The sequence below is a fragment of the Mastomys coucha genome, unplaced genomic scaffold, assembly GCF_008632895.1.
Source record: "Mastomys coucha isolate ucsf_1 unplaced genomic scaffold, UCSF_Mcou_1 pScaffold1, whole genome shotgun sequence".
Classification (NCBI taxonomy): domain Eukaryota; kingdom Metazoa; phylum Chordata; class Mammalia; order Rodentia; family Muridae; genus Mastomys; species Mastomys coucha.
Window position 1 is genome coordinate 6,854,632 of NW_022196891.1, and position 15,874 is coordinate 6,870,505.

Genomic DNA, 15,874 nt, shown 5'->3' on the forward strand with positions numbered 1-15,874 from the left:
AAAAACAAACAAAAAAACAAAAAAAGGAGTGGAGTCAGAAGAGGGCATTATGTGTAACTGATGCACTTACTCTTTAGATTTCTACACAGATTTCATCAGTTTAAACTTACATCCAAATAATTCCAAAAATAATTTTTATTCAAAACATATTCAAAAATGTGTTGTTAATAAACAGCATTATTTAGAAAACACATGGTTCTTTTCAAAAATACAGTTTGAGGCATGCCTCCATTTATCTTAATATTGCACTAGAAACATAATTTATTGATATTTGAATACAGCTTTTAAAATAGCTTCTATGCCATTTCCCACACCCATCTTTTTGAAAGACACATAATCTTTGAGCTTGAGCTAACCACCTATGTCAGAAGCCAAACTGATACCGTGATTTTTGTTAACGGGAAAGAGTTGACTAAAATGAACTTATGAACCTCTGAAGCTATTACTTGCATAAATGTTATTTGAATGTAATTCATCTATAGCATTCAACTATTAAAATATAGAGTTGATAATCTTTTACATGTATTCCTATCAAGACTTCTTTCTTCTTGGATAATGCTCTAAAAGTCTGTATGAAGATAAGTTTGGTAAGTTGTCAAGCCCTTTAGAAATGAATATATCCTGAATTCTGGAAATCTAATCCTCCATAGAATGCATTCTTCTGTGTTTTGTCCTTAGCTAGTGAATAGCATTATTTTGGAGTTGCTGAGAATTTAGATAGTGTGTTTACTGCTCTTGTTGACTGAGTAAATTTTAGCATTTCCTCTCAGCTCTGCCCAACAGTTACCTAGAATCAGCCAGGTATGAACTTGGGTACATATAAGGACTCCCTCTCTGTCTCTCTCTATGTCTCTGTGTCTCCGTCTCTGTCTCTGTTTCTACCTCTGTCTCTGTCTCTGTCTCTCTCCTTCTCTCTCTCTCTCCCACCCTCCATCTCCAATATGTCCACTGCCACACTGCCATCTTCTTCCCCTCTTCTTCTCTTTCTGTCCTTCTCTGTCCCCCTCCTTCCTTAGCTCTACTAGCCTCCTCCAAGTCCCAAATAAACTTGCTTTCATATTAAGCCTGTTGCATGACCTTATCGTTTGGAGGGACACCTTGGTGTGGGCTAGCCAAGGCACCCCTTTACCCATTTTATAAAACATATTAGAGCTGTGATTCAGATCTGCTTTACTGGCGTTCACAAGCATTGGTACTGTAATCCTAGGACCCCATATGCTTGCTTGAGACTGGGTGTATTTCCCTCTACACCAACTGCTCCACTTCGCCACATGCGAGCTGACCAACTGGTGAGTTTGCACTTTATCTCTGAGTCTTTCTCCTACCCTGGCCTCTTTGACTCCACAGTCCTCCTCCATTCTCAAAACAGCCTGCTGGAGAATTTGTAAGACACTGACCTCTGGTCCTGTCTTTGTTTCTGGGATTCCTGAGACCGCTGGCTTTTTTCCCATCCACATGAATTCCATTGTTCTGGTAAATATTAACAAATGCGCCATTCTCTGCCTCTCTTGGCAGGATACAACAAAACCTGTCTGCCACCACTAATTACCCTTCTCTCATCCCTCCTACTGGCTTCACTGCTGTCTGCAGGACTCAGGCATGCATATGTCAGCTCGATCCCTGCTCCTGGGACTCCCCACTAGTTGTGCTCTCCTGATTTTATTTCCAAATTCTCATTGCAAATGATCCAAACACTTTTATACTTAACTCACTCTGCCTACCCTTCAACTTCTGCCTCCTAAAGGTCTTTTATTTCTGATTTCTTTCCATTCTAGTCCGCACCAGTTCTATGTCAGCTGCTGGGTGCCAGCCAAGGTTTCATGGACTGCTGCACAGACCCACCAACTCTGTGTTAGCTGCTGAGAGCCTCTGTTGCCGCCCCTCCGTCCAGCGGAAATAAGGAGGCAACAACGAGCTCTTCTCCAAGCAGTTCGTTCAGGAGCCTTGTACTACAGAATCATTCGTTCATTTTTACTTCTTCTCTAGCTAGTTTCTTTCTCTTTATTCTACTCATCTGATAATCTCTCTAGCCCCCAGCCCTCGCGGGTTAAATACTTTCCCTGGTCCCAATCAGCATCGGCTATGTGGCAAAACATAATAGGCTGCGGGAAATCATGCCAGCTTGCATCACAAACTGGAGGCACCCAGCTTTTCCAACTAAGGCTTGTTTATCTCAATGCTCTCTGCTCTGGCCGGAGACCAGGTGATATATATATATATGTATATGGTGGCAGCTGTGGCTCCCCACAAGCCTCGTGGAAGATTGTGGCCTGAGGGGTTGGACCCGGAACCAGCCATGCTGCTTAGGTGCATCAGCATTCATTGGATGGGCTCTACACCTTTATGCCACAGTCTCTTTGGCAGCTAGAGATTTCCTCACATGATTGGCCAGGACAGCCAGGTAAAACGTGTCTGGCTATCATTTATCTCTTTGTTAAAACATAACCAGTGCACGCTTATGAAAATGAATGCCGTTCGGTTGCGGGATATAAGAAACACAAGGGTCACTGCTATTTTTGCTAAAAGTGGGAAAGATGGGGCTATGGTTTTAGCGCCTTCTTGCTTAAGGGCAGTCACATGACTACCAGCCATCTTTCTTATAGAAGGTCCTGGCTTAACTGCCATTTTGCTTAAGAGCAACAAAAGCTGACCAAAACAGACCATAAATAAATAAATAAATAAACAAATAAATAAAAAGGTCTTCAAAGAAATTTTTAAATTGAGATAAGATTTTCATATCATTTCTATCCTGCCTTGGTAAATGGTTATTTTAATATTAGTTTAAAGGTTTAAAACATTAAAAACTTAAAGATCAATGCCTTAAAAATATGTTTAACCTTGCTTTTGCCACTGTCATTAATTTATAATGTACCCTTATATTTTTATAAGCTATAGGTCTCTATAATGATATGCTACATAGAATCAAAGAGTCCCAGTCTCTCTTTTTTTTTTTTTTTTGAGACAGGGTTTCTCTGTGTAGCCCTGGCTGTCCTGGAACTCACTCTGTAGACCAGACTGTCCTCGAACTCAGAAATCCACCTGCCTCTGCCTCCCAAGTGCTGGGATTAAAGGCATGTGCAACCACTGCCTGGCAAGTCCCAGTCTCTTTATGAACTGTGTTTAAACATTAAAAAAAGCTTTGTTGTGGTACAAAAAATGTTTACCTCAAAAATCATGGTTTTCAAGGCACATACCTAGCAGTCATTAGTCTAAAAAGGTACTGTAATGGTTCTATTCTCATAAAAGTGACTGTAATTAAAACACAAGCTGATAATCAGTAACCTAGTAAATGATCATGTCATCTAATTTGTTCAAAAATCAGTGTAACGCCATGCTTAAAACCAACGCAGTTAATTAAAATAGTAAGGTCTATCTCCTTTTTTGTGTTTGCTAAGTGCAGTCTAGAACAGGTAACTAGAAACTGACACAGATTCTCTAACTCAAATATGCTTAATAGATAGTAGCTCTCAATCCTGTCAGATATCTGCTGAATATGGCATTAAATGTTCTATGACAGACAAAGACTCATATATCCCAGCAGTGATCCCTCAAGGTCTCCAGGAAGATATGGGCACAGAGACAAAAGGCTCTCCCTGCATTACGGTGTGCCAACTGCTTGGAAACACTGCACTAATGCCTTGTTTGCTTCCAGGGCTCAGCCTGAAGTGTGGATAAACAGAGGACACCTAGAGAACTGAATGTCTCATATTGCTTCAGACAAGTGAGTTGATTTCTCCCATGTTCCTCCTCTGAGATAAAGCTTCTCATCTTCTGGAACTGATGGCCAAACTGCCTCTGCCTACATTGTGATGGATTTCACAGGGAGCTAGGAAAACTGTTTAGGTAGTGGACTGTAGACACTTTTAATTAATATATGAAACCTGGATTATAATTTATCTTTCTCAGGTCTCTGATTACATTGATAGCTATGCTAATTATAGCTCCACAAGCTAGAAAACAGAAAGTTACCTTCTTACTCCAAGGTAATTCACTACAGTGGTAGTTCATTAGTTAATTCAACTAGTTCTCTTATCAGTAATATGAAGAGGTTTACCTTGCTCACAGGCTTCATGGTAAATGATGAACAAGTTTCAGATGTAATCTTTTGCAGATGTAAACTTCTACTACTCCCTTATCTATGAAACTCAGTTTGTAGTGATTGTTTCCCAGTAATCAACCACCTATATCTCATGATAAATAATTGGATGAGAAAAGATTTAAGCTTTATGCAAATTCTGAGGATATAAAAGCTTAAATTGCAAGGATCTGAGAAAATATTTTTGGGTCTAGAAAGGAAATTTTCAGGTTGATAATCACAAGATATGAATGTTGAAGGACATCAAAATTTGGTGATACAAAATAATTTAAAGTAAAAAATGCCTAAGGTGTCTTCCATTTGCTATGCACTCTTATATTAAGACTTCAAAAGTTCAAAATCCCAACATTAATCAATGATATTCTGATCAATTAGCCTAACTCTGATAAAACATTTCCCTATACTATCCTTTTTCATAATCACAAAATCAATATTTCAAGTTTCCTTTGATTGTACTCTAACTATAGAATTAAGATGTTTCTCATGGTAAACCTATTTGATTCACTTTCATAATCACAAGCTCAACATTTCAAGTTTCCCTTAATTGTCTTTTAAATATAGGCAAAGATGTTTCTTATTATGCTAAATTTATGTACAATTAGTCTTCTGGATACAGGGGGAAAGCCCTTGTTGCCCCCTCTGCTCCATGAAAGGTTTCTGACCTTTCTCAGCTCACCTCAAAGACTCTTCATGCTGTTTACAAATTTGTCTCTTTTCTAAACTTAAAAAGATTCTTATAAGCCCCAGGAAACCCACTCACATCTACCTCTCATTTGTCAAATGAACTCCATCTAGACAAGTACCCCTGCCAATCAATACCCTAAGTTCCCCACCTGTTGCCTAGTCCAGAGGCTGGAATTCCTCACCTGTTCTCTGGTCTGGGGACTCCCCTCCTCCAACCACCAAGACCAAGGGCCTGATAGTATCAAATTTATACGCAAGAAAACATTTTTCTGAACCCACTTAACATTATTTTCTGCCTCTACAGGCAAGACCTTCATTCGGGACAGTTCTAGAAAAGCAAGCCACAGATGGTCCAGTTTACTCTCACATATGCTTCTATTGGGCCTGCACTCTCTAAACCACAAATGGTCCCACAGACTCTGGACAGCAACGAAACATCTAGTTTTCCCAGGACTTGACCAATGTCCCTATCTGAATTTTCTTATGTTCCCAAAAGGAAGAACCATTACCCTAAAGTAAGTAGGAAGTAAAGGAAGTAGGTAAAAAAACAACCAAGGACTGCACATGGAGGGGTCTGATTGTTCAGGCAGTATGTGTATGGTAGAGGATTGCAAATTCTATCATCAATAGGAGGAGAGGACCTCGGCCCTGTGAAGGTTCTATGCCCCAGTGTAGGGGAATGCCAGGGCCAGAAAGTGGGACAGGGCGGGGTGGCAGGTATGGGGAAGGGGGAGGCAACAGGGGTTTGTTTTTGTTGGTTTTGTTTGTTTCTTTGTTTTTTGGAGGGGAAACTGGGAATGGAGAAATTCGCATGTAAATAAAGAAAATATCTAAAATAAAATAAAATAAAATAAGAGACAAACAAAAAAACAAACAAACAAACAAAAAAAAAACAAGACTCCACTGTTGACCACGTATCACATATTTCTATTTCTTCATTTTTAATTAAACCAAAATGGAGGCATTCTAGCATTTTCTTTTGGTTCTGCCCAACAGTTATGAAGAAATAGCCAGTTAAGAGCCTCAGTCATGCATAAGAAGGATCGTTTATCTGTCTTTCTTCTCTCTCTCTACCTACTCCTTCTCCTCTTCTCATCTCCTCTTCCCCTCTTCCTCCCTTCTCTTTCTCTCTGTCCTTCTCTGTCCCCCTCTCTTGTCTGCCTCTACCCCTCCTGCAGGTCTCAAATAAACTCCCTTTTATATTAGGCTTGTTTCATGGCAAGGATTGATTGTTCAGGGGGAAACCCTGACAAGTCCCACCAAGGAACCTCTTCATGTTGGCATTTAATAAGACACTGCTCTGAAGATATAAAACATTTGGAGGGGATCAAAAGTGAAACAGAATAAAATCTCACAACTTTATTCAGATCATCAAGCCATTTATACTGTGAGAGTTAAAAATAATCACATGAGTAAGGTTTTCAAATCCAAGAACAAACCACACATAGCAAAAACATGTTTTTCTCTAGAGATAAATGAATAACAACAGCTGTAGGAAACTCACAGGTGGGAATTGCATGAAAACACAGACCAAAAAATTTCCCTCTTCTGAAGAAACTCATGTCATAAGACTATTGTATTTTCTCTTTGAGTTTTCTCACAATCCCTCAGAATTATCACATGACTCCACACTTGGACTGTTTACAACAAAGGTGGAAGCAGGTTATTTTCAGAAAAGAGGTCTTTAGAAGCTATATTGTTTCAGCCTCTTTTTGTATTCCCTTTCTCTCCTTTCTGCCTACATGTTATATATTACTCTGTCCTATAGAATCCTCAACAGGGTCAGGTAAAATTGTGAAGCAAAATGCATTTTTCTTCCACTCAAAGTACTTTTTCCATGTTACTTTGTCATGTTATTTAGTCATAATTAAACAAAAGCAACTAAGTAGTAGAATTTTGAATTTATTTTTCAAGAAGTGTCATCATTTCACATCGTCATAGGCAAGCAGGGTTGTGACTTCTCAAAGTCTGTGCTAACATATATTATCACTGTGATTCTGATTTTCCTTTCCCCTTTGGTGCCTGGGGTTAATCTTATTTCCATATGTAGATTGTCCATTTGCTTGTATTCTTTGGAGAAGTGCTGATTGAGACTTTTGATTTAATTTTAAAATCAGGTTTTTGTTTTGTGTATTTTTTTTTAAATAAATGAATTATACTTTTGTTCTCCATTATTCAAAACATATACAATTTGGCAAGGCTGTTTTATTCTTTTTCTGGTCCATATTAGAGAAGAAAAATGTACTTTTAGATGACAATGGTGACAAATTACTTTATGACTGATTTACCATAAGATTATTCATCACAAGTCCAGCCGTGGTGGCGCACGCCTTTAATCCCAGCACTTGGGAGGCTGAGGCAGGTGGATTTCTGAGTCTCTACTCAATGATAACTTGTCCAAGGAAGAAATAAGAAAGAAATTAAAGACTTTCTAGAATTCAATGAAAATGAAGGCAAAGCATACCCAAATAGATGGGACACAATGAAAGCGGGGCTAAGAGGAGAAGCCATGGCATTAAGTGTCTTCATAAACAAGTGCAGAGATCCTATACTAGCAACATAGCAGTACACCTGAAAGCTCTAGAAGAAAAAGAAGGGAACACACTCAAGAGGAATAGAAGGCAGGAAAGAGTCAAACGCAGGGCTGAAATCAATGAAGCAGAAACAAAGAGAATGATACAAAGAATCAACAAAACTAAAAGCTGTCTCCATGAGAAAATGAACAAATTAGACAAACCCTTAGCCAAATTAGCAAAAAGGTACAGAAACAGTATCCAAATTAGCAAAATTAAAAATAAGAGTTCAGACATAACAACAGAAACAGAGAAAAATTTAAAAACCACCAGCTCTAACTGCAAAGGCTATACAACTTAAAACTAGAAAATCTAGAAGAAATTGATGACTTTCTAAACTGATACCTTGTACCAAAGCTAAGTCAAGAACAGGTAAATTATCTAAACATTTCCATAACCCCTAAGGAAATGCAAGCAGTCATTTAAAACCTCCCAGCCAAAACAAAAACAATAACAAAACAAGCAAACAAACAAAAAAACCAAAAACAACAAAAAATGCCCAGTGCCAGATAGTTTTAGTACAGAATTCTATCAGACCTTTGAAGAAGAGCTAATACCAGCATTCCTTAAACTATTCAACAAAATAGACACAGAGGAACACTACCTATTCATTCTATGAAGCCATAATTACTCTGATGCCTAAACTACACAAAGATCCAACAAATAAAGAGAACTCCATACCAATTTTGCTTATGAATATTGATGCAAAAATACTCAATAAAATTCTCACAAAAAAATCTAAGAACACATTAAAACCATCATTCATTACCATCAGAGATGCAGGGATAGTTCAATATATGATAATCCATAAACATAATCCACTGTTGTGGGTTTAGTCTAATGCTGCTGGTATAATGTTAATCTGAGTCTCCAAAATTGTATGAGAATCTGCATGGTGGGAACTCTGCCACCAGTTGGTTTTGTTTTGATTTATAAATAAAGTTGCTGGTGTCTAATGGCTTGGCAGGGAGACAGAGTTGGAACTTTTAGAATTCCTGGAAAAGAAAAGGGAAGAAAGAGAAAGGAGAGGCCAAGATGCAGAAGAAGAGGAGAGACAGCACATTTGAGAGGCACAGAAGGCAGACAACTTAGCTGTCACATAGGAGCTGGGGTACATAGCCCTAGACAGCTGTGTTTATGGGTCTGGAACAGTCAAGATGGAATATAGGATTTAGTGAGTTATGACTCAAGAATATCAGAGGGAGGAAGTTTAGCCACTACGAGGTTAGGATGTGGTCCAGCCATTGAGCTGTTTTAGTCATATCAAAATATAAAGGCAGAGTTTGTGCCTCTCATTCAGGAATGTAGAACATTGACCTGGTCAACAGGAACATACCCCTGCCGCTAGGATTAACTGAGTAAAATTAATTGTGTACAGGTATAATCCACTATATAAAGAAATTCAATGAAAAAAAGTCACATGATCATCTTATTAGATGCTGAAAAATTTTTGACAAAATGCAACACTCTTTCATGTTAAAAGTCTTAGGGAGGTCAGGAATTCAAGACCCATATGAAAACATAGTAAGAGAAATATACAGCAAACCAACAGCCAACATCAAATTAAATCGAGAGAAATGTAAAGCAATCCCACTATAATCACAAAAAAGACAAGGTTGTAAACTTTTTCTCTATCCAGTATAGTACTCAAAGTTCGAGGTAGAACAATTAGACCACTAAAGAAGATCACAGGGATACAAATTGGAATAGGAGAAGTCAATGTATTACTATTTGAGGTTGATACAGGGATGTGGGATACATAAGCAACCTTAAAACATTCTACCAGTGAAGTCCTACAGCTGAAAAACAACTTCAGGAAAGTGGTGGAAAATAAAAGTAACTCAAACAAATCAGCAACCTTTCTTTATATAAATGATAAGTGGGCTGAGAAATAAATTATGGAAACAACGCCCTTCACTATAACCAACACCCTTCACTATAACAAGAAAGTGTAAGACCTGAATGACAAGAACACCAAGTCCAAAAACTCAAGTAACCAGCATGTGCTGGTTAAGATGTGGAGATAGAGGAACATTCCTCCATAAATTTTGCCAGCAAATGGACAGAACTAGAAAATACCATCCTAAACTTGGTAATCCAAATCCAATAAGTCATGCAAGATATGGCCTCACTGATAATTGGATATTAGCCAAAACATACAGAATACCTAGGATGCAACCTACAGACCTTATGAATTCTACCAAGAAAGAAGTACCAAGTGAGGATGTTTCAGTCTCACTTAGAAGGGGGAGGAAAATAATAATGGGGGGCAGAGATAAGGAGGGACCTGTATGGAAGAGTTGGGGGCAGGGAAAGGGGAGTAAGATCAAGTATGGATGGATATAAGGAAGAAGCCCAGAGGGGCAAGAGAATGAATAGAAATATGCAGCAGTGGGGTGGGAGGATCCTCTTGAAGCTCACAGAGACCTGGGATGTGAGATGTTTCCAGGACTAAATGGCAATGACCTTAGGTGAAATGCCCAACAATGGGGAGAAAGCATCTGAAGAAACTACCTCCGGTAGACAGACAGAATGGAGGGATGAGACCACCCACCCTCTTCAATACTTTTGACCCAGAAGTGGTCCTATTGAAAGGAAATGCAGATACATAATGGAACAGACTGAAGGAAAGGCCATCCAGGGACAGGCCTAACTTTGGATTTATCCCATGCTCAGGCACCAAACCCTGACACTATTACTGATGCCATGTTGTGCTTGCAGATAGGAGGCTAGCATGGCTTTCTCAGGGAGGCCTTACCAGAAACTTACTGAGACAGATGCAGATACTTATAGCCAATCATTTGACTGAGGTCATGAACCCCTATAGAAAAGTTAGGGAAAGAATTGAAGGAACTGAAGGGGATGGAAACCCCATAGGGAGAACAGGATTATCAAATGTTTTAGCCTCCAAGACTTAACTGCTGAATAAACATTCTTTCTAGCTATTTCTGAACTCTGGCTGGCTCATTCAACTTAACAGTTATGACTCAAATTCCTTGCCCAGCTGACTGGTACAAATTGGTTTTGTCTAGGCTTGGATAGACTCCCTTTGAGCTCCACTGAACTAATCAAGAACAAGTAAATTGAACTGAATTGCTATATCTAAAATGAACCAAAATTGATTTCTCTCCTGAATGATCTTTAAGTAGCCTCACTTTCCTGTCTGTTTTTGTGAGGGTTGGAAGTATCCTATTTCTCACTATTCTGTCAAATCTTTTTCTAATTCATCACTTTCTTCTCCATTAGTTAGACTTCACTGTTTGGGATTAAAAGTGTGCACTAAAGGCCTATTTATTCTATCCAGAGTGATTAAAGGCATGTGGTTTGCCTGCATTCAAGCCAGGATTCCTTTCTAGTACAGCCATGTTACTGGATTAAAAATTCTTCTATAATCATGGCTATGATTCTATATTCATAAAGGACACAGCATTGTTATAGACTGACATATCCCCAGAATAGTTGTAGCTATTCTCTTCCATGTCTGAGAGTTATTTCATAGTGTTGCTGTAATATGCTTACTAGACCCTGACACAGGAAAATAACTTGACCCACAGCAGGATAATGCTAAAAATAGCCCTTGTTATGTCCAGTTTGTTCTGAGGTGTATTAAACTTAAGACATTCCACAAAGTTTTACATAGAACCCATCAGATCATAGGTCAATATGAACTGTTATGTCTAAAATATATTAAGTCAGAGCTGACCAATGACCAGCACTTCCAGTACCTATGTATGAGCTTATTGTGTTTTTTTTTGTTGTGTTTTCTCCTTTATAAGCTGACATAAAAGATGTCCACTCTCATATTTTCTGACCCAATTGTGAACTGTGTCCTTGGTCTGACCAGCATTAGGTGTGTGTTCAATAAACTATTCTGTCTTAAATGAGATCAGTGTATGTATGGTTTTTGTGGCAATTCCTGAACTCATATCCCTTGTACCACATATCAAGTACCACAGAAAACCTCTGATACTCTGGTTCTTACAATTTTTTTTTGAGACAGGGTTTCTCTGTATAGTCCTGGCTGTCCTGGAACTCACTCTGTAGACCAGGCTGGCCTCGAACTCAGAAATCTGCCTGTCTCTGCCTCCCAAGTGCTGAGATTAAAGGCGTATGACACCACCGGCAAGCTAGATTTTTTTTTTTTTTTTTTTTTTTACCTAATGTAGTGGGTTGACTTGATGTTGTTTGCATTCAAATGCTAATACTTGTTCTCTAAAAGACATTGACCCCCATGAGCAGACTATCACCTACTCAAGTGATCCCATGTGGATATTCTACCCATTTTAACTGGTTAATAAAAGGCTAGCACGTGTGATTGGGTAGTGGAAGGAAAATGTGAGCAGGAGGTTTGAGAGGGCATGGCATGTAGAGTGAGAAGAGCAGAAAGGATGGAGAAGGAGGAGGAGAAGCTATGATAGACCATCCCATAATTGCATGGCAGTGAGGAACCGCAAGTTAAAAAGGGCTTATGGAGCTGGGGTATAAGTTGGTGTAGTGCTAGATCTTCCAAATCTAGGCATATGTTTTATAATTAAAATATTTGGATTGTGTGTTGTTTATACATACTTATTAGGAATGGAAGTTCCAGTAATACCTAATGTTACAGAATGTTACAATGAGGGATATGAGAGCATTTTGTAGATATGTGCATTGGGACTGGGCACCACTGTAAATGCTCTCACTCACCCAGCTAAAGTCACCTGACATAGCCAAAAGGATTTAATGCATGTCAGTTAGAGAAGACAAAACAGAACTAAGGTTCTGACAATTTAATTGATAGTAATCCTATTTTTTAAACCTTTATCAGAAACAGAATATAATGACAATTACCAGGATTAATACAGATATAACTGCTTGTATACAATGACATTTGCAGTTTATCCAGGGTATACAAATTAATCTCTAAGACTATTGTACTGTCAAGCTTTCATGCTTCTTTGACTTCCAAGGGAATATAGAGGGAAACTGCCATGCATACTTTGCCTGATAGCGGTATTTGAGGCATAAACTTCAAGGAAAGTCAGTCTCCTGCCTCCGCATTGTCGCCTGGCACTCCAAATCAGAGGTAGCCCAGATATGTCCTTGTACTTGTGTGCTAGTGGCCAACCCAAGATATGATTTATTAACAGCTAGAAAAAGAAAATTCGGACATTGCTCTCTGACCTTCACCAATGTTCCAAAGTCCTAGTTAAACCCTGGCTTGGAATGTTAAGCCATCCAAACTAATTGCCTCCAGCATTGTGGGTAGGGCACTGAAGCTCACAGAATAAGAGACTTATCCCAGGACAAGGTCAAGTAAAATCCTCATTCTCAGTCTTGTACTACAGCTGAACCACTCTTAGGAATTAGCAAGAGACTGTCTCTACTTCCCCAAAAGATTAGCATAGTGGGCATTTTACCTAGGATGGGTAGGACCTTAATCTGAGAGTGTGTGTGTGAGAGACTGTCTGTAGCATTGAGCATTCTAGATTAAGGAGTCGGCATTTAGCATTTGGACTCGCTAGCACTCGGACTAGAACCAGAACTTAGGTGGAAGTCCAAAGTGCTTGGGCTGGGGGAAGGGGATGGTGCAGCACCAGTTGAGATTCAAGACAGTGAACATTCAAGATTTGAGCATTCAGCATTGAAGATTCGAGAATCAAGCCTCTACCTTCTTGGCTGGTGCACCCGCAGACCCCTGGGACTCTGGTCAGGACCATGCAGCCCGAACATACTCGGAGCCCAGGGGTGCTGCACCAGTCCAGAGGAGATGGCTGCTGTTTTAGACCTAGTGTGTTTTAGGTGGCCTCAGATGTACCTCGACTACTGAGCTGCCAGATTTTCCATTTCTCTTTTGCAAAGATTGTAAAAGTCTCTTGTCATTTTTGAGAAATACACTCAGACCTTACACCACTTGTGTCTAGTCTGTTTGTCAAAGCCGAATCCCGTGTACACCTGGCCAGAACCCATCGTCCCGTGGAACAAGGGACCCCGCAAGAAATCCCAGTCAGTGGCAGGAAACACAAAGAGAACTGAACTCTTCACTGCCTGAGGTAATGCACCAGTCTCTCAAGGCACATTGTGCCTAGGAGCCAAAGAGGCTAAACTGAAAAACCTATGATGCACTCTACTCCTCTCAAGGCAGCTAGGCCAAGCCAACTCCACGGTTTCCTGTACTCCACAACACTGTATTTTGATTGGTCATGGTTTTCTGTGAAGTTCTTTTTACGGTACAAAGAGAACTTTCATTTGTGTGAAGGTATACTTACCTTTGAGTATAAAAACATAAGATTACTTAGCACTTAGAGATCACGATATTTTATTAAAATAATAGTTGTAGGTTCGCCAAGGTAGGTGATATCATTAGCCCTGGGTATTTGGCTAAGTTTCCAATACCAGTGATTTATTCTTAAGATATTTCTTTCTGGTTACATACAAACATTTGTCTTACAATTTGTCTCCAGTCAACCCCTGGTTAAATTTAGTTGACTTGAGAGAAAAACGCATCTTATATGTTCAAACTGTTCACTGAACACAATAGTAGATTGAAGTATTTTAGATTATTTGGAATAAAAGTAAAGAACATTAATGAAATAAACAAGAAACATTTACTGTTAAAATATCCTGTCAAGTGCAGATAGTATACAAGCTATATCCTAAGCACTATTACCAAGTATCATTGGTAATCTTACTTGTGAAATATATATGAGAATTTCACTATATACACAATATACCAGAATTTATAGAATATATATAATGAAATACACTGACTTAGCATTATCTTTCAGCACATATTAAAGGATGTAGACAATAATGTCAGAATGATGGAACTAAAATTCCTGCTTGTAAAAGCTATTTGCTGAAGCTTCCTGTCTCTATAAAAATTAATGGAATTGGTCAAAGGGTGCATGCCAAATATTTGACAGAAAATTAGGTATAAACCTTCACCTTTGTGTCATAATTTCAGAACTCTGACAAGAATTTAATATTACCATTCCCTTAAAGATATGAAAGCAAATGCCACCTGCTCTCCTGTTGAGGTTAAGACAATATATATATATATATATTTTTACTTTAACCCCTACCTTAGAGGCAGTATCATGCTCCTTTTTAAAATGATGTTTTAGGGAAAAAAAAGACATTGAACTTCCAACTTCAGCAAAATTCTGCTGTCAAAAGTTTATTCACACTAGGTGGCCTCAGCATGTCACTGCTTTCCTCTGAGAACGGGACTGGCTCTCTGTCAAATACCAAATTGATTTTAAAATTGTATGGATGGCTTTGAGCTAGAATAGTTGGAGGCTGTGTATTTAATCGTGTTGGTGTCAGGACAGGAGCCAAAGTCTCTTTAGATAGGTGAGGGGCATGTTTCTATCTTGTTCTAAGTTCAGGGGAGGTTACAAGTAGGGGCTTACCATTTTAGCTTGCACATAAAGTGATCACAGACTAAAATCAGGCATTCTTTAGGTCAGGGATGGTGATTACCTCAGAAGTTCTTTTACTGTTGAGAACAGTTTTCATTATCCTGAGATTTTTGTTTTGTTTTGTTTTGTTTTGTTTTGTTTTGTTTTGCTTTTTGGTTTTTTGTTATTCCAAATGAATTTGCAAATTACTCTTTCTAACTCTATGAAAAATTGATTTGGAATTTTGATGACTACATTGAATCTATAGATTGCTTTCAGCAATCTGTCCATCTTTACTTTTTAATCCTGCCAATCCGTGAGCATAGGAGATCTTTCCATCTTCTGAAATCTTCCATTTCCTTTTCCAAAGACTTCTATTTCTTTAGGGGTTATGGGACTGTGTAGGTGGTTTATATGATCCTGTTTTAACTTCTATTTCTTTAGGGGTGATGGGACTGTTTAGGTGGTTTATATGATCCTGTTTTAGCTTGGGCACCTTGGATATACCTAGAAAATTGTCCATTTCATCTAGATTTTGCAATAGTTGAGTACAAACGTTTTTAGTAGGATCTGATTTTTTTTTTTTTAATTTCCATGGTTTTTGTTGTTGTTTCCCTTTTCAATTCTGATTTTCTAATACTCTTGTGATATGCAAATGCAGTGTCTTAAAGCACCAAGTTCGGATAGAATCCATACAGACAAGAAATTACTTTTTTTAACTGAAAATAGATTGTTTTCACTTGTACTTGATTTTAGTTTTGCTTCCCTTTATTCCTCTCAATTCCTCCCCCCATACCCTTGTTTTCAAATGCACTTACTTTCTGTACCTCATTAGAAAAGAACAGGCTTCTATGAAATGATGAAAAATGACAAAATGAAATATAGTAAGATGAAGTAAAAATCTGTCATATCACAGTTAGACAGGATTCATTCTGTAAGAGAGAACCCATGGCCAACACTGTTTGGAAAACCATGAACCTGAGGCTACATAGTGTAGAGACATAGGATAATATAAAATTATCATTGGTTTCAATAAGAACAATAACTCAAAGATCAGTAAAATGACTCCTAATTATATTCTTCTATACTCATCGATTGTGTCTTATCCAGTCATTATCAGAAAGACTTTCTCTGGCAGC